The 19,789-nt window shown below is 47.8% G+C and overlaps 1 protein-coding gene across 1 annotated transcript in view; it reads left to right on the top strand.

The window, feature by feature from the left end:
- Window positions 1–19,789, top strand: part of HIVEP3 (HIVEP zinc finger 3) — a 413,559-nt gene that overhangs the window by 189,384 nt on the left and 204,386 nt on the right. Inside the window, exon 3 of the mRNA XM_039511413.1 lies at window positions 6,106–6,187. The gene's annotated coding sequence lies outside the window, so the exon portion shown is untranslated. The remainder of the gene's footprint in view (window positions 1–6,105; window positions 6,188–19,789) is intronic.

Below are 19,789 nucleotides of genomic sequence, written 5' to 3'. Positions count from 1 at the left end.
GTGGGCCATACACGAGATGAGTGTAGTGGTTCTCAGTTCTAGCTACCACATTGTATAAAGTTGTCACCACCCTTCGGATCGTTTGGTACAGTCTGCAGAGAAGGCATGGAGACTGAACTACCCCTGTTACACTTAGAGGCAGCCTCTCGCCCCGATCAGGACCGTGGCATGCGGTCAGGGCAGAGTTCGTGGGACTGTCCTGTTGATCAAACAGAAAACTTCATTCACCAGGGCTGTGAAGCAAACCCCTTCCATGGCATTACATCCATATAATTTAATTTTTAAGCTGACGTGTGTGGCTATATGCAATTTATTTTCCAATGTACAAATTAGCTCATTAAATAATTTACATCAAGTGCACAAACCTTGGCAGCTAGCAACAGGAAATCAAACCCACTTGCACTTGGTTCACCTGCGTTCAAAATCATGAAATCTTCCTGAATGATTCATCCAAAGCCACAGCCCCAGAGCCATGGGTTTGCCTTGTGCAGAGCTGCTCCATGGAAAGAGACAGGCTGTTGAGCTAAAAGGAAGCTTTTTAGCTGCGAAATTGTGCAAGCCGGATTGAGCTATTTCTGGAACACGCTGTAATGTATGCGTCTAGCCTCACTCTCTTCAGTAACAGCCAAATGTTTTTCATGCAGTAAAGAAAGTAAAATAGAGCAACACTGTCCTGGAGCCAGATTTTCCATGTACTCCCTAAACGGTGGCTGCGAAAGCCTGCATGTGTGCACACAAACACGTAATTAAATGCATCAGTTACAAGAGGGGTGAGAATCTTCTGAGTGTGATCTTAGTTCAGCCACTGACTCACTGTGTGGCCTAGGGTTAGCCACACCACTCTTTATTGTTATTATCAATTAGAACTAGTCAGGAAGCTCTTGACAACTTTTTTTTGTCGGAAAATGCTGATTTGTCAAAACTCGGGCGTTTTCTGGGAATGTATTAGTTTTGGCAAAACTTTTGTCAGGAAAGTTTCTTTTAGGTCCAGGACAGAATTTCTGCTCAAAATCAGAGAGCCAGCCAGACCCAGCCCAGAATAACCAAAAGCTCAGAGATGTTAGGGCATTCACCTGGGATCTGGGAGATGTGAATCAGGCAGAGCAGGGGCTTGAGCCATGGTCTTCCGTGTCCCATTTTAAAATAAAGTATCACCTCCCCACCCCCAACCTTCCTTTTTGGCCCACAGCTGTTTTGGTGGGGCGGCGCTGGGGAAGGAGGGTTTGTTTCCGCAGGGCTGGGCGGCCCTGGGGTGGGGTGTTTCCGCGGGGCCGGGAGGTTTCGGCCCTCAGCTGTTTTCTTTGGAGGAATGTGGCCCTCACCGCTTTACAAGTTGTGCAGGCCTGCATTAAATGCTCTGACCACTGGGCTCTAGAGTCAGCCTTGTGCTCTCGGATCAATGAATATTTAATAATTTATACAAAATGGAACAGCTTCAACAGGAAAGGGTGACTCTGTAGCCTAGTGGTTAGGGCGCTCAACCAGGGTGTGCTCTGGGTGGTAGCTACACTGGTGCAAAAATCCCACCGCAGACAAACCCATAGTCTTTGAAAAAGAATGGGGGAGAAGTGCATCAAGATATAGAAGGGGAAGTGAAAGCGAATAACAGTACATAGCACTCATTATAATGATTTTCATCCATCAATCTCAAAACGCCTTACAAAGGAGGGTCAGTATCTCCATTGCACAGATGGTGAAACTGACACTAAGAGGGGAAGTGACTAAGCCCAGGTCTACACTAGCGAGGGCGTCAACCTAAGATATGCAACTATCAGTATTGCGAGCTGGAGTTCCGGAGTCAACGGGGAGTGCAATTGGGGAGCGATTTTATCACGTGTAAATTGACCCCCGATAGATCAATCACTGCCTGCCAATCCGGTGGGTAGTGAAGACCTGCCCTCAGTCAAGGTCACATATGAGCGAGAGAGAGAGAGCTGCGAAGATAACCCAGGTCACCTGACTTTTACTCTGGTGTCCTCTTCACTGGACTGCTGCCCAGGAGAAGAGAAAATGGAAAGCATGAAAGAAAACAAGACACACACAGGGGGGTTGGGGAAGATAGAAATGTTCCCAGGTTAAATATTTTCAACCCCTGGTAGAGGGGTGGCCTGGCTGTTTCTAGCAAACAAGCCTGACAGTGATGCCAGCTGTAGCAGGGAGAGGCTGAGAGAGATTTTTAGTTGTTTTCTTTTTGGAAAGCTGATAGGTACAGAGCGCAAAGCAGTAATATGTATCAATGGGTGGCTGGTCACACGTTCCTTTGCACACACTAATGGAGAGCTGGGGGAGGTTATTAGTAGGCATCGTCTCCAGAGTAAGTCAGGCAGTGGGCTGCATTCTTGATGTCTGAGGCCCCCATCTCCTCCCCATATCCCACAGGGGTTAAGGCAATCGAGGATATTTATAAACTGCTGTGACCGGTAATTAAAAAGAATATAAATTGTAGTTTTCACACCTTAATGGAAGTCCAGTGTTATGAAGAGTATGTCACTGGGCTAAGCATACTCTGTGCAGTGTAGAATTGAGCCAAGGTATCTGACTGGTAGAACATTGATTTCTTAGTGCTTTATATATGAGGCACTGCTGTGTGAGGAGCATTGGCAATAAGGGGCCAGTACTCTTGGATTTTGTTCCTTCTTTAGGTTGGCAGTATGGTCCGATGGTTAGAGCAAGGGACTGGGAGTCAGAACTCCTTGGGTCTCTTCTTTTTCTGCCCCTGATTTGGTGTGTAATCTTTGGCAAATCATTTCTCCGTTCACCGTTGTCTCAGTTCAGTCCTGTGTACAGGCCATCTAATAATGCCCATTTCCTAGCTGCACTGTGACGCTAAATTATTTAGTGTTTGTAAAACTGCTTCCAGAGCATCAGATGGGAGGTGCCAGATTACCATAAAGTAGTATTCACTGTACTATTATTGTTACTGTGCAGTGTCACTTAGAACCCTTTCAAAATGTCTGTACAAGTTCAATTGATATTAAATACATTTGAAGGTTGATTTGCGAGACACTTTCTCACTGTACAGCACTATGAGAAAACATGCCGCCTTGCTGCTGAAGCACTGAATGGTTTTGGCGTGCAGGCTCATTTCAGATATTACACACTCTGCACACATGCAGAACTCTTAAGCCCATGTGCAGACTCAGACATCTGTGCCTATCACTGCGTTAGTAATTTTTGTCAGGCTCTCCCACACATTGGTGATTGTTGGGTCTTAATTACCTCGATAGAAAGACAGACCTTTACCCACATAAGCCGAACGTATACGGATCTTTACCACCACTGGGAAAATAGAATTTTTTCCCCACATAATTCTCTCCTGCAAGTAGTGTGATCCTGAGATTCCAAGGGAAAACAAAACATGGAGAAGGCTGGAGCATTAATTGTAGGTAATACAATTTATTTGGCATTGGATTAAAATTGGATCTTGAGCCTTCCAGAAACTGCAGTTCCTATACTAGAGGGGGAAATGTAAATTTCAGAGTACACATACTATATTCAATACACTTTTCTCTGCTTATAACGGACACTTTGCTTGCAGTGAGCTTTTTCTGGCCTTTTATAAACACTTCTAGCTCTGTAAGGGCAGAGGCATTGTGGGAAGGAATGTTGGCAGGTTATAGAAATTTGATTGCCTACTAAATAATTCTCAAGAAGGTGGGTAGACTTAGTTTAGTGAAAGGGACAATGAAGTCCTATGGAATTTAATAAAAAATGGTAACTTTTCCAATGTTTGTGATATGGCTATAGAATTTAAGAGAAATATATCCATATTGTGGAATTCCATAGGCACATTCAAAAAACCTATTAAAAGGATCTCATTCTCTAGTAAATCCTATGGATTGTTAAAGTTATTTTTATAAAACTCGGTAAAGCCTTTTTTTTTATAGACCCCTCTTGGTTTCATCCCCGTTAAATTCACTAAGGCTTGTCCTTAAGAGACAGTGGAAAGCCTCAAAATTCAACAGGTTTTTCTTTGTTCCGAATAAGATGTTATTCTTTCTGTGCAGCTTTTTCCTTCAGAACAAATGCTTTCGTTTTATGTTCAGCCCTATAGAACAAGTATGTTTGTAAGTGACATCGTATGTACTGTGTTTGTATGTGTGTGCACAATGGAAGAAAAACATTAATAAGGGGTCAGATTTCAATTTCCAGTAAGTTATTTAATAACGTTTTATTTTCAGTGGGATGGATAGTGGAGAAAATGACTTGAGGAATTATGAAGAAACCTTAAGATGTCTATTTTCATTAAACCCTGGTAGTAAGAATTGGCTTTGTCGTTCTTCCTTCACACATACAAAAGCAAAATGAGTTTAAATGGCCAAGGAGAATGACCATGTCAGTGTGTATTTTCAGAAAGGTCTGGGAAGAAGCACAGTGCAGTAAATGGAGCATAGGACCTGGGCTCAAAAACTCTGGGTTCTACTTTTGGTTCTGGCATAGTGACATTTGGACTCTGTGCCTCGGTTTCCCCATCTGTAAAAACCAGGATAATGTTACTTGCCCACCTCACAGGTCTTTTGTGAGAATTAATTAACCTTTATAAAGAGCTTAGAAACCCTCAAACAAAAGGTGCTGTATGAGGGCAGAGTCTTATGGTTGTCTTTAATTTCTACCATAGATTCTCGCTGTGCCTCTTTCTTTCTCTCATTTGCATGCAACCTGTCCCCCCTAGATGCTTTCACCCACATTTCTCTCCTCGGGGCTGCTCCCCTTCTGGAGATTCGGGACACTGGTTAGAACAGACGGAAGTTCGGATTTATGCAACAATACTGTAGCTGTTCTAAGTAGCGTGTGCTGGAGAGCGAAGCCAGCTGATGTGACACTGCCTGGCAGGTTTAGTATGCAGTGACAGCATCGCCCTTCCGCAGGGGCTGGCTGAAGGCACTTTCATTGACACTGCACAATGGCAGCTGTCAGAGGCTTCCTCTTGCTGCTGTTATTCCCGGAACCATATTTTCTTTTCCTTAGATCTGCATTAAACGGATCTGAGCAGCCATTTGAAGACTGTTTTCATGGGTACATTTTGGTGACGGGGTGCACGCTGTCTAGTAAAATTTAGCCCGCTTAGTCCTAAATAATTGCCTGCTTATAAACACCCCTTAGAATGCCGAGGAGGAATTCACTGCAGTGAGCCAATGAAGACAACCCTCTGGCCTTCCGGACCCATTTGAAAAGGCTGGATCTTCCCCAGCTCCTGAACTTTTGCACAACCTCCCTTCTTACTGACTGCAACCGAACCTCTGGAGCCAATCCCGTCCTTGTCCTGGCTCTCCTCCCTACAGCCATCAGCTTACTCCAGCTTCCCATCACCGATTAGCTCAGGAGATGCGTTTGCATAGCTTCACTGGGAGCTGTGTGCGGGCATCTTCTGAGACGCTACAATCAGCAGCTAAGGTCCATGGGGTCTCACTCCTGCTGCTGTTTTCCCCTAGGCGTCTTCCTACTCCTTTTTCTCAACCCTGAGAGTGACTGCCGACTCTCTTCTCCTACTGCCCTGTCCTGCTCTCCCTGGCTTTATACAAGCCCACTTCTTCCTGTCCAGCTGGGCTTCAGGCCAGTTAGGGCTGAATATCCAGCCTACACCTCACCCCGTAAAAAGCCTGGCTCTACGTGACACCGTCGTTCCGTGGGCATTACTTCAGAGCAAACGCTACTGAACTCCACTGATTGAACAGTGACCCCAATACCAGAACGTGAAGGCTGAGAACTAAAAGTAGGGGCTTGGTGAACGGGTTTAGTCTAATTCAGTACTCACGCTGGAAGCTTCACAAGTTCAACTCTAACTTAGGTTCTTAGGTTCATGTCCCAAGTGGAGAGCGTGCAGGGACTGGGGCAGGGAGAACAAAATCCTGTGCAAGAATGGGGTGAAAAATGGAGCCGGGTGAGAGAAGGGAGTGTGGAAACAGCAGAGTGGAGAAAGAAAAAGCCTACTGCACATGGGTGAAGAAAGGTACCGGGAAGGTGTGTGAGTGACTGAAGTACCCAGAGTGGAGGTGTTGGTTGTGTGTGTGTCTGAGAGTATGGTCACTTAATGTGTGTTATTTTCTGTTCCAAAGGAAACTGGATTAGCTACAATTTGACTTCTCTCTTGCTTCTTCCCTACAGGCTCCCTTTCAAAGATCACCATATTAATGGATGAGTATTACTGCAACTACAGAGAAATGAATCAGTAGCCGCAGCTCACCAGGTAAGAGACTGGGAGGTTATTTGGACGGCTAGTTGTCTTACATGAGTTGGTGGCTGTCCATAGTGATGGCTCTGTTTTGAGGAATATCACTACAGATCCGCTCTAATGACTTGGAAAGACTGTCTGGAGAATGGAGTCTGCGAAGCCTTCAAGAGGATGCAGCCATTCTGGGGCCAGACTCAGGGCTTCTGGTCAGCCCATTTTTGTCTCCACTCTAGCTTTAATTTCCAGCCGTTGGATCTTGTTATGCCCTTCTTGGCTAGAGTAAAGATCACTGTAGTGTCAGATGTCATCTTCCAGTTGAGATACTTAAACTGTGAGATAAGCATGGGATCCCTCTAGGAGCTGAAGTTTTTCTATGAATTCTTGAAAAGATTCAAATGAAAAATGGAAATGGTGCAGGCAACCTTAGCTTCCATCTCTCAGAGAGGTTCCCTCTGCGCAGAAGCCTGCAAAGTCTATCTACATGTGCTCCTCAGACCTTCCCACAGATGGTTCCTCTGTTCCACTTATGATACAAAACCCTGCCCCTTAGTTTGCCCACAGCTCCAGGAGGTATTTACCAAAGTTTTTGTGGTACTGGTAGCAGCCATGATGGAACTAGGAATACACAGAGCATATCCATTCTTCCCTGGATAGACTGTACAAAAGAAAGGGCTGGATTGCAGCTTTATGTGCCTGTATGGGGGGGAAGTGTGGAGACCACCCATTCTTGGCGGAGCACTGGAGGGATTGTGCCTTGGGCACTGCTTTTTGGGCAAGGGGGAAAACAATCTTCTCAATCCATGAGAATAGCACAGATTGCTTCTTCTTCTGCACTGCCCCTGCTGCAGGAGTTGGTGTAGGAGTTGGGGAGTAGATGGCAAAGGCAGGGCCTTGGCTCCATCTCTTGCAAGCCTCTCCTTTTCCAAGTCCTCCTTCAGAGTTCACAGGGACTGCTGTGGTGAGCAGTCCCCGCACAGCCATGCAATCGGCACAACTGCCAAGGTTTGTGCAGTTCCACATGCAATGTTGCATGCAAGTTATAGAATGAGCAAGTTTGTTGTACATTTGCTAATTTATTTCCATATGACCATAAATCTCAATTTGTGGTCAACACACCCGGCCCTGAGCAGTGGGGAGTGGCATTTGGAGCTGCACAGAACTTGTCATCTCTGGTTGCGGGTGTGTGGGCTGCTCAGGTAGATGGCAGGATGAATGGTGAAGGGTATTGGGGGTATAGATGGATGAGTGCTGGACAGTGCTAGGCTCTCGAGCTAGGAGGTGGGGTGAGTGCTGGACAGCGTCTAGGTAGATGGGTCGGTGCTGACTGGACTGTGGGGAGGCTGGACAAGGTGGAGAGGTGTGTGGAAGCTGAGAGTTTTGTGGGGATGGGAGCTCATTGTCTGGTGGGTAAGCTGGGAGCTGAGGGTGTTTCTGGGGGGCTAAGAGGGCTGAGCTGGGTCTTTCTCTGGGGGCTGAGGTTAAACTGGGGACTGAGGGGAATCTGGCTGGGAGTCTGGGGGCAGAAGCCTGGGGTGGGGCTGTCTGACTGGGAGGGTGCTGGAGCCTGCAGCCAGTACTGGGGGCCTCTCCCCTGACCCGCTGGCTGCTGCCTTCCCCTCTGTAACCCAGAAGAGGGAGCAGTGCCAGAGAGAAAAAGGAGCTCCCGGCAGAACAGGCCCCGCAGCAACTTCTAGTGATGTGGTGCTGCAACGGGCACTTGGCAGTCCTCTTTGTGGGGCGAGCTTATTGCCCCTCCATTGCCATGCCAGAGTGGTGACCTGGGCCAGTCTTCATTTCTTTAGTGCCTTGGGCAGGTGCCTAGGTTCACCCCCCTCTTAAATTGTTTATAGAGAGAACAGGGTCTGAGGGAACCTTATATCACAATGGTCTAATCATGAGCTATACATTGTGCCACAAGACGTGTCATCAATGGGAGACAGAATTTTCTCTAGCTGTTGTAAAGTTGGTTTCTAGATTGTTTTACTGAGTACTTTCCAGTTCTGAAAGTCACCAGCCAGCACCCAGAGCTAAGAGGTTTCTTCTGCCGGCAGTGCAGCAAGGATGGCTGAAGGCCCATGCTTAGAATCAGTGTTTGTGGAGCAAGAACAACCCTTTTTCTCTACTTCTAAGCAGAGAGACTGGCATTTTCTTAAGTGAAGGGGAGGTAGTGGGGTGTAGTGGTAAGAGCAAAGCACTCAGGGCAACAAAAGTCTCTTTTTGACTCTGCAACTGATTCATTGACCTTGAGCAAGTCATGTCACCACTCTGCGCCTCAGTTTCCCCACCTGTAACATAGGGACAATAGTTGCCTAACTCCCAGGGGGATTGTGAAAATGAATTAATGTTTATAAAGATCTTGCAGATCATCACTTGAAAAGCATTGTAGAGCCAAGCCACAATCACCTTTTATGATAGGATGAGCTCCAGGGTGGGTTTTGTGCTGTTAGGTCTCTAATGAATTTGAATCACTTGGCTCATATGAGAGAGATGAACAGAATCCTTGCGTGTCAAACACTCTGTATTGCTCCCCCCTGGGAACACATGGCTTTAACTGCAGAGTTGTTTGTCCTTTGGCAATTTACTGGTGTCCTTGGAGTCAGGATATTTTGTAGAACCACAACTTTAGTCTCTTGTCATTGTTAAAAGGAGATGACACTGGGTGGGCAGTGAGGCAGCATGAGTGCATGAGCGGGAAAGCCAGTTCGGAGGTGGAGGTTGTGGGAGGAGGAGACGCAGCTTGTGTGTGGCTGCCGCTGCAGAAGAGGAAGTGAAAGCAGCAGCCTTTCTTGGAGAGAAGCCGTTGGCCTGGAAATAATGTGACTGTGGTCAGAGCAAGACTGATGTTTTCCCAAAGAGCACTTACACGGTGCTGTTAGTGACTGAGGCACAAAGTCCCTTTGTCTTGTCAATGAACGTTAATTGAAAGGGACAGATTCTTCACCCTGAAAGCTGCAGGTGCAGCCCTCTAGTGTGAGCCCAGGGCAGGCGTCATCAGTCGACACCCTCTTGTTCCATTAGAGCTTGTAACTCCTTGTATCACTGACCTTTAATTTAACAAGTGGCTAAGCCTGATGTGTTCCTGCAGCCTGGTCTGGATTCAGAAGTCAGTTCCCAGAGGTGACAGGATAATACCTTCCCCTGCTGCTCTGTCTAGCCGCTCTGTCTATCCAGCCACCTCTTTTTCTGCAGTCAGGCTTGTGTTTTTGGTGCTGGGCCGGCCAGGAGCTGAGTAAACAGTACTTGGCAACTGGGGAAAGACACAAAGGGATCCGAATAAACTTTAAAGAGGTTGTAAACAATTGCACTTCAGCAGAGTCGCTGGCCTGCATGCTGACAGCAGACAAAACTTAGGAGAGGTCTCTGACCTCTCTCTCTCTCTCTCTCACACACACACACACACACACACACACACGCACACGCACACACACACGCACGCACGCACCAGCCAACTGTATGTAGCAGAGGATATGCCCTGTTTCACAGAAGCTCCATCTGTCTGTCTCTGGCCATTCACTTTGTATTCTGCTCATCACTATGGCAGCTGAGCACTTCAGTGTAATCTTCTCTTCAGGCCAGCAGCACTGAGAAAGGCGGGTGGGGGGGAGCTAAGGGGAAAAGGAGGCATTCTGTTGGCTCGGTTCTGTTTTGGGGGGTTGATGTGCTGCCTGGGGGACCAGCACCACGTCACGCTCGATAGAAAGCAGATCGTGGAAAAGGTGGGAATGGACAACAACAACAAAAACTCCTCGGTTAAAATCACTCTGGGTGATTCTGTTCCCTTGGAATAAAAATAAAAGGGGCGTCCTCCTGTTGTGATAGGGGACTCGGGTGGCTAAATCTAAACAGCAACAAAAGGGGAAGACAGAGCTAGAGGAGAAGGGAAGGGATGAGGCAGAAGACCCTCTTCCCTATCAACACCAGAGTCCTTGGCGGTTTCTCTTTAAGATGGGGGTAAATGGCCTAGCAGCGCTGGGGGAGAAGCAGGTGAGGATGATGGTGTTGTAGTGGTAGAAGTCAGCAGCAGCTGAGACATGGGGAAGTGCTGCAGTTAACAGCAGGGACACAAGCAGGGGAGGTGGGGGCGGAAGCAGGAGAGGCAGATGCTGAAATTGTGCAAGCAAATGTACTGCAAGGAGCAGCCCTGCATTGGCAGGGGATGGAGTGGATGGCAGCCAATAGCTCTTTCCCATCGATGATTGTGTGATAGGGCAGATGCTGAAGTCCTGGCAAAACGTGCAAGGGAAGCTGTAAGAGTTGCTCCTCCCCTACCTCCCACTAATCACGTTCAGCAGGAGCAGCAGCAAATCTCCCTTCCTTCTGCAGGATCCTCAGGCTGGTAAATCCTCAGCACCACAAGCAACCACTCCAGTGCTGCCTGTGTATCTTAGGAGTCCTCCCTGTCTGCTGCAATATTGCAGGAAGCCTGAAACACACCTCGTTAAGGACATTGATCTTGGGATCATGCCTGGACAGAGGTGCATCACTAGTCCGCTTCAGAGGGCATGGACTGTGCACTGACGTGGGACCAGTTGAGGGTTTATGCCAGACATGCCAAACCAGTGAAAAAAACGCAGAAATTGGGCTTGTTTTTGGCTTAAGTGGCTTGTGAGTTGCTGGATGCCTAGCTTTTGGCTTGTAGCTTGTTGCAGCTTGTTGGTGCTTTTTTTGGATCGGTTCCCGGCTAGGGGGGGCAAACGGCAAGCAGGGGCGAGGAGGGGAGAGAGTCAGGGGTGCACAGCTGGCCCACCACAGTCCCAGGCTGCATGCCAGGGGGATCTAGTCACATAGAGTGTTGGGATTTTTAGGGATTGGCTTGTTTTGAAATGGGATTAGCTTCATTTTTGGCTTATTGTGAAAGTCGGGGTGCTTATTTACCACGTGAAAGTTGGCCAGTGTGGTTTATACCCCGGAAACGCACAGCATAAATCTGGCTGTTAAAGCAAGTTGCCAAAGGAAATTACACAATTGCAACAACTCAAACATATGAACTGAAAGCCCCCAGAAGCATGGCTAAAAGGGTGGGTGGCAAGCACAGGACTACCTTAAAGTGGTGTTCTCCTCTAACTCTGACTGCTCCTTACTCAGCAGATCTGCCCCCTGCCTGCGTCTGACTTTAGTGACAAAAATGCATTTTTTATGCTTTTCCTCCTGTTAGCCTTGCAGAGCCAACACAGCTCTGGGACAGGGAGCTGGTGTCTGTCCTCCCTTGTGTAACAACAGAAGCCTTTAAGTTTGAATCAGTTACAGCTGTGCTAACCCAACAAAGAGCCTGGAGTATCACAGGTGTCATTGTGGGCATAATTTGACCCTGCAGACCCTTTATTATTGATGCTGATATGCAAGAAGGAAAGAACTTAGCCTGGCTCTCAGATCCCAGGGGAATTAGTGGTATGGGCAGATTTAAAAACACAACTTTTTCTTTTTTACTTGTAATCTGGACACATCTGAGTTGAAAGCCTGGGGCCACGCAATGACATTTTTACAGCCCCTTTTCAGAACGGAAACAAATTTAAAACTGTTCTCCCTGAAGTCTAGCCCTGCTCTGATCACTAGCTCCTGCCTCACGGTGATGTCCCAGCATGCACTGTGTATCCCACTATGGGAACATGGAACCAGCCTATGTGAGGAAGTTGGTGAAGTGAACATATAGAGAGAGTAGTTTTACAAATATTTTACAATGATGATTTTCCATTTCAAAAAACAGAATATAGCAACCTCTTCTTCAAACTGTGCACTTACACCTGATAAACTGCTCCTGTCGATTGGTTCCGTGCTGCAGTGGCAGTCCACGGAGGCTGTAATGTCACCAGTGTGCTGCATGCTCGGATGACACATAGATCAGGAATCAGTAACAGGAGCAGAAATGGACCTTAGGGAACCGAAAACCTGCTTGTTATGGGCAGTAGGCACATAGAGTGAACGTGGCATGAATTGGGGGATTTACCTTTCAATAGCCAAAGTGTGAAGGCAAAACTGACCAGCGGTGCAGAGGCTCCTACTGCAGCAATAGAAAGGAAAGGGCCAGATTGACGTGAGTGTAACACGGCCCAGCGATGGTCAGGGCCGGCTCTACCATTTTTGCCGCCCCAAGCAGAAAAAAAAAAAAGGCCGCCCAGACTGTGCTGCCCTGAGAATGGCCGGAGTGCCGCCCCTTACCATGGGCCACCCCAGGCACGTGCTTCCTCCGCTGGTGCCTGGAGCTGGCCCTGGCGATGGTGATCCTAGCTCTATAGGGGCTTGAAGAGAGACTGGTGCAGAATGAAGCTGTAGGCTATTGCTCTGCAAAGCCGTCATGCTTCAGAGCCATCGTCTTGGGTTTCCTTGGGGAGAGGAGAGGGTGTGGATAGCAGCTTTGCAAGCTGCTGTTCTGTTACAAAACAAAGTCTCTGAGAAACCTGAAAATAGCATCTCTACCGGGGGACAGGCAGTGCATCGTCCGGGCTGAAAGAGGAGTGAGCTAGAGCAGCTTGCACAGGTGCTCAGGGAAAGAGCTCTCAGAGGAGCTCCTTTACAGAATGCCTCGGGAAGGTTGGGCAGCACCCTCGGGGATAATCTGACTGGGCTGAACCCTGTGCTGAGGAGTTTGGCTTTCGTATTTTACTCATTATAAGCAGTGTCACGGGATCCGTGCGCTCTCAGCTCCACAGGGTGCTTGGGAGGAACCCCTTTCAGGGGGACATCCCTCCTCAGGAGTCCCACTCTTTCTTGGGGGTTAAGCCCTGGGCTCTGCCGCCTCCTGGAGCCACACGTCTCTGAGCCTCCAGCATGCCTGTCTCAATCCGTGAGCCCCTCAGACTGTTCACTTGTTCTGGATCCCCAGGGCCTCCACACCCAGAGGAAGCAATGCCACTCCCATTTCTGACTGCAGGGACTCTCAGCCAGTGTAAAAGAGAAGGGTTTGTTGAACCCAACACAAGCAGTTCTCAGGGCCCTCAAGCCTAGAAAGTCTCAGCACCATCCGCCTGGGTCTGTCCCGGTCCAGGTAGGCCCAGGCCCTCTTTGTTCCTAGTCCTGCCATGACCTCCTTCCAGCTGACCACCCCATCAGCTTCCCAACAGCCCCTCCTCCATCCTTTGTCTTCTTTTTTGGGCAAACAGATCACTTGGGCCCTCTCTATTCTGTCCTTTGTTCCCTCACTTGCTGAAACCAGCTGGCCAGATCACCACGGCCCTCTCTCCTCAGCCCTTTGTCCTCTCACTGGCCAAAACCAATTGGCTTCCAAGATGGGGTGGACCTCCTGGTCACTGGTTGCTAATTTCCACCCTGTCTGGGTAGTTATGCAGGATCCCAGCTGCTAGGCAAGATCACACCTGGCCCTGTGCAACAACACCCTCTCACACCACCTCGTTAAACATGCAGCACATACAGGAAATTGAGGCACACACAGCATCAAGAAAATTCCCTACTTTGCCACAAAGACTGATCCTTGAGGAAAAGCTCCGGTATGAAACTGCAGAAAAACCTGAGAGTCTCTGGATTAAGTTTAGAAGTGTGAGCAACAAGGGTGATGTCGTGGTGGGAGTCTGCTATAGACCACCAGACCAGGGGGATGAGGTGGACGAGGCTTTTTTCCGGCAACTAACAGAAGTTACTAGATCGCAGGCCCTGGTTCTCATGGGAGACGTTACTCACCCTGATATCTGCTGGGAGAGCAATACAGCAGTGCACAGACAATCCAGGAAGTTTCTGGAAAGTGTAGGGGACAATTTCCTGGTCCAAGTGCTGGAGGAACCAACTGGGGCAGAGCTCTTCTTGACCTGCTGCTCACAAACAGGGAAGAGTTAGTAAGGGAAGCAAAAGTGGATGGGAACCTGGGAGGCAGTGACCATGAGATGGTCAAGTTCAGGATCCTGACACAGGGAAAAAAGGAGAGCAGCAGAATACGGACCCTGGACTTCAGAAAAGTAGACTTTGACTCCCTCAGGGAGCTGATGGGCAGGATTCCCAGGGAAGATAACATGAGGGGGAAAGGAGTCCAGGAGAGCTGGCTGTATTTTAAAGAATCCTTATTGAGGTTGCAGGAACAAACCATCCCGATGTGTAGGAAGAATAGTAAATATGGCAGGTGACCAGCTTGGCTCAACAGTGAAATCCTTGCTGATCTTAAATGCAAAAAAGAAGCTTACAAGAAGTGGAAGATTGGACAAATGACCAGGAAGGAGTATAAAAATATTGCTCAGGCATGCAGGAGTGAAATCAGGAAGGCCAAATCACACTTGGAGTTGCAGCTAGCAAGGGATGTTAAGGGTAACAAGAAGAAAGTCAAGGAAAGTGTGGGCCCCTTACTGAATGAGGGAGGCAATCTAGTGACAGAGGATGTGGAAAAAGCTAATGTACCCAATGCTTTTTTTGCCTCTGTCTTCACAAACAAGGTCAGCTCCCAGACTGCTGCACTGGGCAGCACAGCATGGGGAGGAGGTGACCAGCCCTCCGTGGAGAAAGAAGTGGTTCGGGACTATTTAGAAAAACTGGACGAGCACAAGTCCATGGGGCTGGATGCGCTGCATCTGAGGGTGCTAAAGGAGCTGGCGGATGTGATTGCAGAGCCATTGGCCATTATCTTTGAAAACTCATAGCGATGGGGGAGGTCCCGGATGACTGGAAAAAGGCTACTGTAGTGCCCATCTGTAAAAAAGGGAAGAAGGAGGATCCGGGGAACTACAGGCCAGTGAGCCTCACCTCAGTCCCTGGAAAAATCATGGCGCAGGTCCTCAAGGAATCAATTCTGAAGCACTTAGAGGAGAGGAAAGTGATCAGGAACAGTCAGCATGGATTCACCAAGAGCAAGTCATGCCTGACTAACCTAACTGCCTTCTATGAGGAGATAACAGGGTCTGTGGATGAGGGGAAAGCAGTGGATGTGTTATTCCTTGACTTTAGCAAAGCTTTAGATATGGTCTCCCACAGTATTCTTGCCAGCAAGTTAAAGAAGTCTGGGCTGGATGAATGGACTATAAGTTGGATAGAAAGCTGGCTAGATCGTTGGGTTCAACAGGTAGTGATCAACGGCTCCATGTCTAGTTGTCAGCCGGTTTCAAGCGGAGTGCCCCAAGGGTCGGTCCTGGGGCCGGTTTTGTTCAATATCTTCATTAATGATGTGGAGGATGGTGTGAACTGCACTCTCAGCAAGTTTGCAGATGACACTAAACTGGGAGGAGTGGTTGATACCCTGGAGGGTAGGGATAGGATACAGAGGGACCTAGACAAATTAGAGGACTGGGCCAAAAGAAACCTGATGAGGTTCAACAAGGACAAGTGCAGAGTCCTGCACTTAGGACGGAAGAATCCCATGCACTGCTACAGACTAGGGACCGAATGGCTGGGCAGCAGTTCTGCAGAAAAGGACCTAGGGGTTACAGTGCACGAGAAGCTGAATATGAGTCAACAGTGTGCCCTTGTTGCCAAGAAGGCTAACGGCATTTTGGGCTGTATAAGTAGGGGCATTGCAAGCAGATCGAGGGATGTGATCATTCCCCTCTATTCGGCATTGGTGAGGCATCATCTAGAGTACTGTGTCCAGTTTTGGGCCCCACACTACAAGAAGGATGTGGGAAAATTGGAAAGAGTCCAGCGGAGGGCAACAAAAATGATTTTTTTTTTGGAGCACATGACTTATGAGGAAAGGCTGAGGGAACTGGGATTGTTTAGTCTGCGGAAGAGAAGAGGGGGGATTTGATAGCTGCTTTCAACTACCTGAAAGGGGGCTCCAAAGACGAAGGATCTAGACTGTTCTCAGTGGTAGCAGATGACAGAACAAGGAGTAATGGTCTCAAGTTGCAGTGCGGGAGGTTTAGGTTGGTTATTAGGAAAAACTTTTTCACTAGGAGGGTGGTGAAGCACTAGAATGGGTTACCTAGGGCGGTGGTGGAATCTCCTTCCTTAGAAGTTTTTAAGGTCACGCTTGACAAAGCCCTGGCTGGGATGATTTAGTTGGGAATTGGTCCTGCTTTGAGCAGGGGGTGGGACTAGATGACCTCCTGAGGTCCCTTCCAACCCTGATATTCTATGATTCTATGAAAAGATCTTACTCACTGAGACTTTTTTCCTGCTAACTCATTCCACTGTCTTACAAACTCCCTTGCCAATTCCCTTATGCTGGTCAAAGAGAGCAGAGCTAGAACCCCTGTGTTTAGTGCAGTAAATCCAGATCACTGAAATATCTCCTGAGGCTCAGTGTAAAATGTGAGGAGATCTACAGTTGAAGCATTCCTAGCACTTGATGTTGCAGCCCATTGATTGGGTGGGGGCAGAGAACCCCTAAATCCAGACTTGTGTAGTCTGAGATACAAAAACTAAATATGTAAGTGAAAAAATTCCCCTCCCACTGAGTGTTGGGGTCCTTTTCCCTGGCAGTTACTTTGGGACACATCAGACATCCAAGCCAGGTTGAGATCACACCCAGAATATAAACAAATTATATCTGTAGATGCCCCTGGTAGGGTGCGGGCAAGGAAATCAGAAAGGGAAGAATTAAAATGCCTTGAAACTAAACCTGCTTTCCTTGCAGTGGGCTTGGTTTTATAACATTTTTAATCTCTCCTGGGGTTTGTAGCCATGCCTGCTTGTAGAATAAATGCAGCCAATCTCTGAACCCTTCTGTGAGTAACAGTGTAACTGTTGAAATTGGCGCCTGGCCTGCGATGAGAGCTAATTAATTAATTCAAGACATGCTGGGATTAAACTTTATTAAACCTTGGAATCCAAGTAGAGGAGATGAAATGTAAGCAAAGGTTGGGAAAGGGAAGGAGGGGCTTGTATGCTGACTGGCTGCTAGCGTTGCTGCTTTGTTATTATTGGTTAACTACTGGTGGTGTTCTCAGCCCCAGACAAGACACAAAAGAAGCCACAGTCCTTGGTCGCAAGGATCTAAACAAGTGGAAGTATAACCCTGGGCTGTTAAGGCTCCAGCCTTCTCCTAGCTTCAATGAGGGGGGTTGGCAGCTGCCTTCCTCTCCCGGCCACACTAGATTTTTCTATGGGGGACAGCGGGGCCTTCACCTTTTCCTCCCAGCCTGTTGTCTCGTGGTTTCTCACACTATCCAGCTGAGGTGCTTGCTGAGTTTCACGTTCCTGACCTCCTGGAGCCTCCTGTCTCTGTCTCTTGGGACCTGCGCAAGGCAATGGGCAGAGCACCCAGAGAGCCAGATGCTCCTATGCCTGATGTGGGAGCAAAGGAGGAATCCCCCTTGTTGTTTGTATGGCTCTGTGTAATATTGCTGTGTGCTGTTTAAATACATGTCACACTCCACCCCAGAGATGGCTGCCTTTTGGTGGCAAGGCATTGTAACAGGGTGCATTCACCTCATGTAAGTGCCCCCTGGTTGAGTGTGCCTGCTCTTTTTTCCTTGATTTCTCCGCTCACTGTGTCCTCGTTAGCTGCTTCACTCATCAGACAGGTCTTCGAGGATTCAGCCCTGTAGCTGAGTCACACACAGTCTGTGTGTGAAACAAAACAAGCCCCTTCTGGGGTACAGTGTCCGGTCAGGCCTATCTCAATGCCATCAGTAATGTCCTGTAGCTCTCCCTGGGCTCAGTCCTTTAATACCCATCATTTGTTGGGGTCTTACAAAGGTTCCTGCTCTGGAGTGGAGCAGCACCTCCTGGGCCTCCTCTCTGGAGACTCTCTACCTTCACTTGAGTCCTCAGTGACTCCAGCTGAGCCATCCTTGAACTCTGTTATGAATCCCAGCTCTCCAGCTCAGTCAGTCTCACTTTGGCCCCCTTCCAGGGGTGTATCAAAGTTCAACTTCCCTGGGCCTATTTCAGTGCCCTTTCTCAGGGCCTAGCCACTTCCCCAGTACAGTTGGGGTGGGGGGACCCAGACTCTTGTCTTTTATGAGTCCCTGCAGCCAGCCAGTAGCACCTTCCTTACTCCCCCAGTCTCTGTCAATAACTGCCTGCCTTAGCCCTGGCAGCTCCTGCAGCCAGCAAGGAGCATCTCTTGCTCCCCCAGTCCCTGCCAGCAGACTGAACTCACTCTAGCCCTGCACCTCCTTTTATACGAGCCTCTTTCTGATTGGCTCGGTCCCACACAGCCACTCTAGGCAGCTTGGAGGACCCACTTCCACTGCTCTTTTCTGGGGTGGGGTGTGGTAGGCCCATGAGGCCTCCAGCAGGGGGCCTCCAGACCTAATACACACTGTCACAGGCATATACTATCTATAAAAGGTTTGGGGGGGGGGTTGGGAATGCAAATATAGGACATTAATTATTCACATAGTTGCACTTTGATTGTAGTAAAGTTTTTGATACTGTCCCCCCATTTTCATAAGCAAACTAGGGAAATATAGATGGAATTACTGTAAGGTGGGTGCACAACTGGTGGAAAGACCATACTCAAATAATGGTTATCAATGTCAAACCGGGAGGGCGTATCTAGTGGGTTACCGTTCAATATTTTCATTAATGACTTGGATAATGGAGTGGACACTATGCTTATAAAATTTGTGGTTGACACCAAGCTGGGAGGGGTTGCAAGCACTTTGGAAGATAAGATTACAACTCCAAAAGAACCCTTGACAAATTAGAGAATTGAACTGAAATCAACAAGACACAATTCAGTAAAATGTACTTCCCTTAGGAAGGAAAAATCAAATGCACAACCAAAAAATGGGATAACTGTCTAGGTGACAGTCTGCTGAAAAGAATCTCGGGGTTATTCTGGATCACAAATTTAATATGAGTTAGCAATATGATGCAATGGCAAAAAAAAAAGGTTCATATCTATTTGAAGGTGTACTAACAGGAGTATCACATGTAAGCCATGGGAATTAATTGTCCCACTCTGCTCAGCACTGGTGAGGCCTCCGCTAGAGTTCTGTGTCCAATTCACATATTGGAGTGAGTCCAGAGGAGAGCAACAAAAATGATAAAAGGTTTAGAAAACCTGACCTGTGAGCAAAGGCTTAAAAAAACTGGGTATGTTCAGTCTGGAGAAAAGCAGATGGAGGGGAGACCTGAGAACAGTCTCAAATATATTGAAGGCTGTTGTAAAGAGGAAGGTGATCAATTGTTCTCTGTGTCCACTGAAGGTAGGACAAGAAATAACGGGGTTAATCTGAAGCAAGGGAGATTTAGGTTAGAGATTAGGAAAAACTTTCTAACTACAGGGGTAGTTAAAGTCTGGAATAGGCTTCCAAGGGAGGTTGTAGAATCCCCATCGTTGGAGGGTTTTAAGAACAGGTTGGACAAACACCTGTCAGGGATGGTCTAGGTTTACTTGGTCCTGGCTCAGCGCAGGGGGCTGGACTGGACAACTTCTCAAGGTCCCTTCCAGTGTCACATTTTTATGATCTATGGTTCTATGATCATGGAATTTTCTTGCCTCCCACAAGCAGTGTGGTCAGGAATGCGCGCACCAGAGCAAATTTACAATGCTGAGCACTGCAGGAACAGGTAGTCCTGCGGACAAGTAAACAATGGTATGTCGCACGTATACAAAGCCATTAACTCTCTCTATAACTCTCCACAAAGGGTGCAGCAAATAACACAGCCTTTTCAGCGATGCTGCTGTGCCTACAGAATTCGTAACACACATCAGGAACCATCTTTTTTTCCTGATGTTTTCAAGAGCATACTTACGGCTAATTTTAGCTTACCCTCTGACCTTGATGTCTT

The sequence above is a fragment of the Mauremys reevesii genome, linkage group 23 (assembly GCF_016161935.1).
Source record: "Mauremys reevesii isolate NIE-2019 linkage group 23, ASM1616193v1, whole genome shotgun sequence".
Classification (NCBI taxonomy): Eukaryota; Metazoa; Chordata; order Testudines; family Geoemydidae; genus Mauremys; species Mauremys reevesii.
This window is presented reverse-complemented; position numbering and strand designations above follow the sequence as displayed.